Source organism: Marmota monax, unplaced genomic scaffold (genome assembly GCF_021218885.2).
Source record: "Marmota monax isolate L192 unplaced genomic scaffold, Marmota_monax_Labrador192_F-V1.1 WCK01_AAM20220418_F8-fsc00004, whole genome shotgun sequence".
Taxonomy (NCBI): domain Eukaryota; kingdom Metazoa; phylum Chordata; class Mammalia; order Rodentia; family Sciuridae; genus Marmota; species Marmota monax.
The window spans coordinates 15,919,498-15,929,429 of record NW_026692881.1 but is presented as its reverse complement, the minus strand read 5'-3'; the positions used below and the strand labels follow the sequence as shown (position 1 = coordinate 15,929,429).

The 9,932-nt window shown below is 36.9% G+C and overlaps 1 pseudogene; it reads right to left on the bottom strand.

Annotated features, from left to right (window-relative positions):
- Positions 1–1,930: 1,930 nt before the first annotated feature.
- Positions 1,931–6,279, bottom strand: LOC124096160 (etoposide-induced protein 2.4 homolog; annotated as a pseudogene).
- Positions 6,280–9,932: the final 3,653 nt, after the last annotated feature.

The window sequence follows — 9,932 nt, the reverse complement described above, 5'->3', positions numbered from 1 at the left end:
AAAGGAAAACTTAATAAGTAACTATATCACTCAGGCTTCTTTTTTTTTTGCCAGTGACAGAGATTCAAATTAAACTGGCATAACTTTTTAAAAATCCAAAAAGGAAGTATATTGGTTTATTTACAGAAAAGTATATGAATAGTCCTAGTTTGAGGAACAGATGGGTCCAGAGACTCAAAGTCTTCAGGACATTTGCCTCTGTTGGTTTCATTCTCAAATAGGCTCTTCCCTCTTGATAGTAAAGATGGCAACAAAAGCTCTAATCTTACATAGTCCTATGGCCCATAATCCTATGGACATGGGGACTTGGGGATAGCTGACAGCTCCAGAAAAAATCTTTGGTAGGATTCTGAATGACTTTGTTTGTGTTGTGTTTCCTCCTCCAGACCAACAAGCGTGGACAAAGGAATGAGACATCCTGTCTGGAGAGCTTAGTCATGGGCCCTCTCTGTGGGCAAGGGAAATAAAAGTATATGATTGATGATACATCCAGGAAAGCACCATTATACAGGAACAGCTTCGGAAAGAATTAGGAAGGCAAAAGAAAATAAAAAATTCTTTTTATGACACAATTCCATATACATAAATTATAAATAAACGAAATGTTTAGAAGCCCAGCTACTCCTCAGACTAATACCCAAGGGAAAAACAAATGTCTCCTCAGGACCTCAATAACACATACATATGGCTGTTTTCTAATACATTTCCAATATATACTAGTGGCATAATGCCAATGTGGCTTGCTTTAAAAAAAAAAAAAGTCTGTGAAGGACCAGAGCAGTGATATAAATATACAGAGCATATAGACAACTAGTCATGATTTTATCCATGGTTAAGATTTAGCATCTTCAGAAGAATCAATGGATTGAATATTCTTTGGATGTTTTTAGTCAAAACTCTCTCAGCCAGGCATGTTGTTACACACCTCAAATTCTAGCAATTTGAGAGGCTGAGGCAAGAGGATCAAAAATTCAAGGCCAGCCTCCATAATTTAGCAAGACTCTATCTCAAAAAATAAAAAGGATTGGGGATATGGCTCGTGATAAAGTGCCCCTGGGTTCAATCCCCTATACTCCTCCAAAAAAACAAACAAAAACCCCCCAAAACCTCTTGGTTACAGGGAACAAAAATCCATTCAAATGAGTGTAGCCAGTTTATTGACAGAACAAATTTTAAAATTTATTATGTCTCCACTGGTGTCAACCCTTTTCTTTTGTTATGTTGATCACATCTCAGGGAAATTGTATAGTTTTTTAGTCTCTTTCAGGTATAAAAAGTTCCAGACCAATCTAATAAAAACTTCTTTCTCACACTTTCAAAACAGCTTAAGATATAAATTATAAACAATTCAATCACTTATACTATACAATTCAATGGTTTTTAGCATAGTCACAGAATTGCACAAACATCACCACCATCAATTTGGAAATATTTTTATCATCCACCAAAAAAATCTCACATCCAATTTAAATTTCCCCTTGATTCAGAAACCAAGTACTAATGGGGAACAAAGTGCCATACCTTTTATCATTTTTCATTATTATTCAATTCCTCCTCCCATAACTCTAGGATTGGGGCAAGGAGGTGAGGACCAGGGGAAAAAATATAGAGGTAGTTTTACTGAGTTGACAGAGTGACCAACCTTCCAGCTTTGTATTAGGAATTTTTCCTCCCCCTCCCCCCTTCCCCTCCCCTCCCCCTCCCTCCCCCTCCCTCCCCCTCCCTCCCCCTTCCCCTCCTTCTCTCCCCTCCCCCTCTCCCCTCCCCCTCTCCCCTCCCCCTCTCCCCTCCCTCCCCTCCCCCTCCCCCTCTCCCCTCCCTCCCCTCCCCCTCCCCCTCCTCCTTTTTTAAACCATGGGTTAAACCCAGGAGCACTTAATCACTGAGCCACATCCCCAGCCCTTTCTTTTTTCTTTTTCTTTTTTTTTTTAATTTTTTATTTTGGGACAGGGTCTCACTAAGTTGCTGAGACTGGCTTTAAACTTGTGATCATCCTGCCTCAACCTCCCAAGCCTCCAGGGATATAGGAATTTCAATGCTAAATTTGGAAAAGTTCTAAGCAACCTGGCAAGGGTGGCCATTCTATGGGCTGGTCCTGTAATCTACTCCTTCCTGCTTGATCAAGGGCAAACCACCAAATGCTTTGTTAAGCTGCTTTCCATGTTTTCAACCACTTTCCAGGTGTCAATCCTGAAGGACAAGATTGAAGGAGAGGATTGGAGGATAAGCTCTTCCACTGGTAGTAGTGTTAAGTTTGATTATTGGGTAAGGTGGCAACAAGCAGATATTCAAATATAATGCCAAGTTTCTACTTTTTTATTAGTAAATAATTTATAGGGTGATATTTTTGTACCATGTGGCTGTTTAACTCCCAATCAACCTTTTATCTAAGAGTTTCAGCATTGATGATCTTTAACTGATTTGATTAGGTGTTGTAAAATGATTATTCTCTAAAAGATAATGCTGTGGACATTTAGGTACCCAGTTTTTGTGTGGACATAATAGGGGTATATACTTAAGAGTGGGATGAGTTGATACAACAACTCTATGTTTTACATTTTGAGGAATTCTCAGGTTTCACCATTTAAATTCCCAGTATACGAAGATTTTAGTTGCACCATATCTTTTGCAACACAGTTTTTAGATTATATCACCCTAGTGGGTAGAAAGTGGTATCTTGTTTTGATTCGTATTTCCCTAATGATTAGTGATATTGAATATCATTTCATGAGTTTCTTGGCCATTTATATCTTTGGAGAAATGTCCATTCAAGTCCTTGCCCATTTTTAAATTTTTTTTCCCCCCTTATGGTTGAGTTTTAAGCATTTGTTTACTTGGGGGTACTGAGGATTGAATCCAGGCCTTGAGCATGCTAGGCAAATGCTCTTCCACTGAGCTATATCCTCAGCCTATGTAAGTGTTCTTCGAAATTCTAGATACAAGATCCCCATCAGATATATGATTGAAAGATTTTCTACCATTTTTCAGGATGTCCTTTCATTTTATTGTTATCCTCTGAAGCATAAGTTTTTTAATTTTGATAAAGTTCAATTTATCCATTTTTTTCTTTTTGTGTTATATCTAAGAAGGCTTTGCTTAACCCGGGGTCACAAAGATTTATTCCTATTTTCTTCTAAAATATTTGTTAAAATTCTTATATTTAGCTTTCTTTTTTTGACATTTTTTCTTAATTTATTTCTGTTTTGAAAATATTAATTGAGCACCACTTATTAGAAGTTTTGAATATAAAGTACATGGCAAATAAAATAACAAAAGACAATTATGACTACAGTATAAATGACAGCAATACGCACAATCGTATTATAAATCATGATGTGATACTTTAAAAGAAGTACTGACAAAGAACTTTTTTTGCCAAACTTCTCCCAGAGAAAAGTAGGTGCTGACTTTTGATTCCTTTTTTGTATGTGATATAAGGGTCCATCTTCAATCTTTTTGCATGTAGATAGCCACTTGTTCCAGCACCATTTGTTTAAAAAGGCTTTAAAAACTAGTAAATTCTTTCTAGTGAAATAGAACACTTATCAAAAATCAATTGACTATAACATTTTATTTCCAGACTCTCAGTTTTATTCAACTGTATGCCAATATTTTTATACCTTTTACCAGTACCACATCCTCTTAATTATAATGGCTTTATAGTAAGTTTTGAAATCAGGAAGTGTGGTTCTAATTTTGTTCTTTTGTTCAAGATTGTTTTGACTATCCCAAGTTCTTTGTATTTCCAGATGAGACTTGTCAATTTGTGTAAAAAGAAAAAAAAGGCAGCTGGGGTTACTATAGGATTACATTAAACCTGTAGGTCAGCTGGAGAGTGTTGTAATCTTGAAAATATTTTCTAACCTATGAATATGGGATGTCTATTTATTTATTTGTTGTTAGGGCCTTTCAAGATTTTTCGACAATGCTTTGCATTCTCCATATACAGTCTTACACATGGGTGATTAAATTTATTCCTGACTTTGTGTGTGTGTGTGTGTGTGGGGGGGGTGACCAGCTCACATTTAATTGTGACATTTTAAAATTGTACAAGTATTTTGATGTCTACCCTCCTAGCCCATATTTAGTCTCTTAAAATGACAGGTAAACATCACCAATAACAGGTTTAATAAGTTTACCCCTTTAGTTCCTATTTGCAGCACCTAATATTCCTTTGAAATACCAACCAGACCTCTCTGTCAGTGACCAACAATAAATTTTCACCCTCCGGATTTGAAAAGTTCAGGTTCTCTGAACATTCTGTGTTACAGTGGCACTTGTCCAGAACTGGCACCTCCACATAGGTGGGGAGTTTAAATGTACCAGTGAAAAAAACTTTTTCCCCTTCAAGGGGAAAAGCTCAGTGGAAGAGCATTTGCCTAGTATGCTCAAGGCCTGGGTTCAATCCTCAGTACCCTCAAGTAAAGGCCAAGGGGAAGAAAATTACTCCTCAAAACCCAGATTGGCTATGAGGTCTTTCATTCTGTCCCACCTCTTCAGGAACTTTTTTTCCTTTTTCTTATACTTTTTTTTTTTTTGCAGCAGAACAAGAGAGACCAAAACCTAACCTGAGGGTTGTATGAAAGAAGATAGTGATGGCTGTAAAGGGAGTAAAAAAGGAACAGCTGAGATACTCCTTCACCTCCCACATCCAATTTATGAGCTTCACAGAAAAACAACAAAAATAACAAATCCACAAAATACAACAGCTATAATTACAAAATCCATTCATCTAAGAGTGCTGGAAGGCAAGATGGAGAGGTGGGAGGATAAATGGGACAGGGAGAAAAACAAAGTATTCTTTTTTTGTGGGGGGAGGGATGCTGGGGATTGAACCCAGGGCCTTGTGCATTCGAGGCAATCATGAAGACAGGAATTGGTGTAAATATACTTTATATACAACCAGATATACGGAAAATTGTGTTCTATGTGTGTAATATGAATTGTAATGCATTCCACTGCCATTTATTTTTAAAAAATCAATAAAAAACCCCCAAAGTACACAAATCAGTCCAGGCTGGCAAATGCTAGAAAGTACCCGCAGAAAAAACTGTTGTCCTTTCAAGACTCAGGGTATATTAAAAATCCACATACTGGTGCCAGGAAGATTCTGCTTTGCGTGCACCAGAGACAAAAATTCTAATTTCTCAAATAGAAGGGCATATGCAGGGAACCCTTGGCAGAGGACATAGAAAAAGATCTGCCACAGCCTCCTTCCAACCCACTCATCCCCTTGGGATGGCAGGCAACTCAGTGGCCTTCATTAGCCTTCCTTCTGGCAGGAAATGAATGTGGTGAAGAGAACTTGTTTGCAGAGGATAAGTTGCTCAAGGCAGACTGCAGGTAGACTGTCTTGTGGAAGGGTCTGGTGCTTAAGAAGACCACCAAGAAGAATACGTGCAACTGGAAAAGGTATGATTTCCCAGGGGTCTTTGCTTCATTGGTGCTGATGATGAATAAAGAAAAGAGGATAGAGAAGAGGCAGCCTCTGAAAATATATGAGGACTGCATTGCTGTGAGGAAAGCCAAGGGCATACCACATTTAAAGTAGTAAGGCCAATTGCTTTCTATGTTTGACAATAGCTGGTGCATTTCAATTCCTTTATTGAACCAACAATATTCAAAGCAGTATGGTGAGAGGGACATATGCAACAAACTGACCAGCTGACCAACAAGATGGATGGGAAAGAGACTCACAAAAGTCCCCTGGATAAGGAAAAGTGTCTGCAGCAAAAGGTTGAAGAGCATTATCTTGCTGACACTAGGGAAAGGATGAGGCTTCCTCCCTGATACCTCAAATGCTAGGTCAGCAATATCTTGAAACCAAATGACATTTCACAACTTTGCTAAGCACAAACAGGGAAAGCACCCAAAGAGCACTGAAAATTGATGCGATGAAGAAGTCCAGCTATGACCAAACATTTCCATGTAGTTCAGGATCATCAATAATTCAGGCTGTTACTGACTGAAGCACAAGAATAAACACATGATAAAAACAAGTGGAGACTGAACCAGAATACTCCAGTATTTCAAGCACAGCATTGGAAAATTCTACTAAAAATATGTGGCTCACTCTCTTGCTTCTGCTCTATACTCTGAACTCTCCTCTGTGCCAAGACACTATTTGCCTTCTTGAAGTTTGCTCCTTTCTCTTTTGCTGGATTAGAGCATCTAACTTTTGAGATGATACAAATACCCAACTTGGAGTCTTTGATCCCCCTGCCAAGATCCTGGAGAAACATTTTGACACTGTCATCCATTTCCATTCATACTGTCAACTACACAAAAGAGCAAGAAGCATCCCAAAATCTCTCATTGTGAAGGATCTTTCCAACAATCCCCATATGGGCCAACAAGATGAAACCAGAGTTTTGAGATAAGACTAGATTACCCACTTTGCCAATTTCTTTCTTGGTTCTTGTCTTGCAAATTTGATGAATAAAATCCATGGACAAGGGCTAGGATTGTAGTAGGATTGTAGTAGAGCCCTTGCCTGATATGTGTGAGACACTGGGTTTATTAGGTCTATTAACAACTAATAAAAGTCTATTAACAACTAAAAAGTATTTTTTAAAAAATTCACAGATAATCAGAAAGGAAGAGCAAACTGAGGAGGATTTACTTAAGTGAGAAGAGATAGAACTCCCACCATGTGGGAGGGGTCTGGATAGCAGAAAAACTCCTCCATTTATTTTTAAAAAATCATTTTTGTTTGCTGTATAAATTGAATTCTTTTATTATTGCCTTTTAGGATTGTTCATTGCTAGTGTACAGCAATACAACTGCTTTTGTATATTGTTCTTATATCCTGCAAACTTGTTGATATATTAGTTTTAGTGTGTATGATGTGTGTATTCCTTAGAATTTTATGTATACAAAATCATGTCATTTGCAAATAGCATTTACTTTTTCCTTTCCAATCTGGATGCTTTTTCTTTCCCTTGCCTAACTGTCCTGAGTGAACAATGTCAACTAGAAGTGATGAGAACAGACATCTTGTTTTGTTCTTGATAAAGTATTTAGGGGGAGAGAATATTAAGTATGATAGGTGGAGAATTTGTTGTTTTTTGTAGATGCCCTTCATCAGGTTGAAGAAGTTTCCTTTTCCAAATTTTTTGAGCATTTTTACCATGAAAAGAATTTTATCAAATGCTTTTTCTGTGATCAAGATAGCCATGCAGTTTTTGTCCTTTAGTCTGTTACTATGACTTATTACATTGCTTGATTTGGGGATGTTAAACCAGCCTTGTATTCCAGACTGCAAATAAGCAATTATAACATCTGCCACTTAATACCTAAAGCAAGCACAAATCTTGCTTCAAATATCTTTACATTCTCTGAGTTATCATAACACCTAATGTTTCCCAAAAGTCCCCCCAAATTTTAAAATTTCTAAAAAATAATAACTGTCCCCCAGTAAATCTAATATCTCACCAAAACTGGAGTTCAGGAATATAAGAGGAAAGCAAGGTCTCTTTCTGATAAATTTTCCTATGGTAGAGAAAAATAGTATGCAGCATACTTTAATCAGCATTCAATGGATTGAGTGAGGGATGACTGGATTGAGGAATCTCAGGCACCAAGAGAATCAAATCAGAAATTGTATTGTTATCGAATAAACCATTAACAGATTTTAAGCACTTACTAGTATGAAATACTATTAGAAAGATACAAATATTAGGTCCCTGTTCTCATGGAAACATACTACCCTAGATTAAAATATAATAAAGTGAATGAAATGCAACTCAGGGATTTAATTGTTCCATAGTGTTACAGTTTAACTATTCTGAAATGTTAATGCTGATAAAAAGTACTGTGTTCTGCAGAAGCTGAGTTTATTATGCAGGGGCAGGGGAGGTGGAGAGAGAAAGCACATATGGCAAATTAACAGCTGTGGGATCTAGATATGTATTAAAATCTTCATAACAAAAAATGAAAAAAAAGAAATTTTTAAAATTTTTAAACTTTCTCTTACATTTTATTCCTAGGCATCTGATAGAACAATGATGCCAATATACGTGGTTATACATGGTTTGCTTTTAAAAAAACAGCTTTATTGAGTTATCGTTAATATACAATAAACTGAATGTTTAAAATGTATAATTTGTTTTTAATTTGTACAGATCATTATAAAATTTTCATTTTCTAACTTTTTGCTAGATAATGTAACCCAATTTTTGTACAATGACTTTGTATCCAGCAACCTTGTTGGTCACTTATTAATTCTAAAAGAGTTTTTAGATTTTCTTCATATAATCATGATGTCTATCTTCCTTTTCCAATCCTTAAATTTTTCATTCTGCCTTACTGTACTTGCTAAGACTGCCAGTAAAATGAACAGAATGGTGATACTGGGCATCCTTGTCTCAATTTTAGTCTATGGAGAAAACTGTTTACTATTTCATCATTAAATCTGATATTTGCTCCAACCAGGCAATAAAATCCTACATGAAAACTTCTTTGTCTAAACTTGTCAAAAATTCTGGACCAGCCAGGTGCAGTGGCACATACCTGTAATCCCAGTGACTTAGGAGGCTAAGGCAGGAGAACTGCAAGTTTGAGACCAGCCTTAGCAACTTAAGAGTTTTTCAAGTTCTTCTGGGTTTAATCCCCACTACTCACCCCCACCGCCCCCCCCCCCACACAAAATGCTGGACTGACTCAATATCAGAAAGAAGTAACTGTTGGGGTTAGTTGAGGCATGAGTCTGAGATGTCTAAGTTGGAAGAACTGGCATAGTGACCAAAAAAAAGTACTTGATATACTAGTGTGTAAGGGATGGGAAAAATGAATTCACACCAGAAAGTGATATCATGTTATTACTTTGGGGATAGAATTTAAGATAACCTACAGAATTACAGAAATGATAAAAATGTCCCAAAGATACAGCTATTTTAAGATATTACTTTTTTTTTTTTCTTTTTGGTACTGGAGATTGAACCCAGAGGCACTGAGCCATACCCCAACCCTTTTTTGTATTTTATTTAGAAATGTGGTCTTGCTGAGTTGCTTAGCCCCTCACTAAATTGCTAAACCTGAATTTGATCTTGCAATCCTCCTGCCTCAGCCTCCAGACCTGCTGAGAGTGTACCACCATGCCCAGCTTAAGCTATTATTTAATAGAATTTTTTTGTTGTTAGAATGTATAGCGTATTGCATTCATGGAGAAGATAAAAAATTGAAAAGCAACAGTGGACTGTCTGCCTTTTCTTGAGGTACTGCATAAAGGATATAGAAAAGTTAAAAATGAAACATGACTGTTATTACTAATTTGTCTCTATTTTAAAAATGTATAATGGTTAAAACACATGGTGTTAAAGCTGAAGGGAATTTACAAATGCAGAAACTGAATTAGTCAGGATCCTGACAGGGAAATCTCAAAAGACTTTTAATAAAGAACTATATACAAAGGAATGAGCATGGTTTAAGAAAACCAACAAGGAATAAATAGCGTAGTATGCCACCTAGCCTAGCCTGGAGCTATTCCTAACCATAAACCCAAAGAGGTCAGGGAGAGGGTCTAGTTATTAGAACCCAGAAAGGGTTTAAAGAGGAACAACTGATAGGATCTATGACCTTAAAAGGGATGCAGCCAATTCACAACAATATGGCAGAGAAACACCTTCCCATCTCCTGCTGATACTTTCTATTGACCAAGCCCCACAAAAATATGAAGGTCAAAGGAGCCATGGATGCTGATCATATGGGTATGATCTGTTCTAGGATACAGAACAGACAAAGGTAGAGATGGATTTAGAGGGGAAAAGAGAAGAAATCTAGCAGTTACTAAAGTCAATGATAAAGTCAGGACTAAAACCTAGATCTTGAGTTCCAATTCAGTACTTTTTCCTCTAGGCAAAGTAAATGTCACTATGAATACACAATGTGGTAGGCGTGATAGGGGATACAAAAAAGTAAGAAGACTTTTGGTA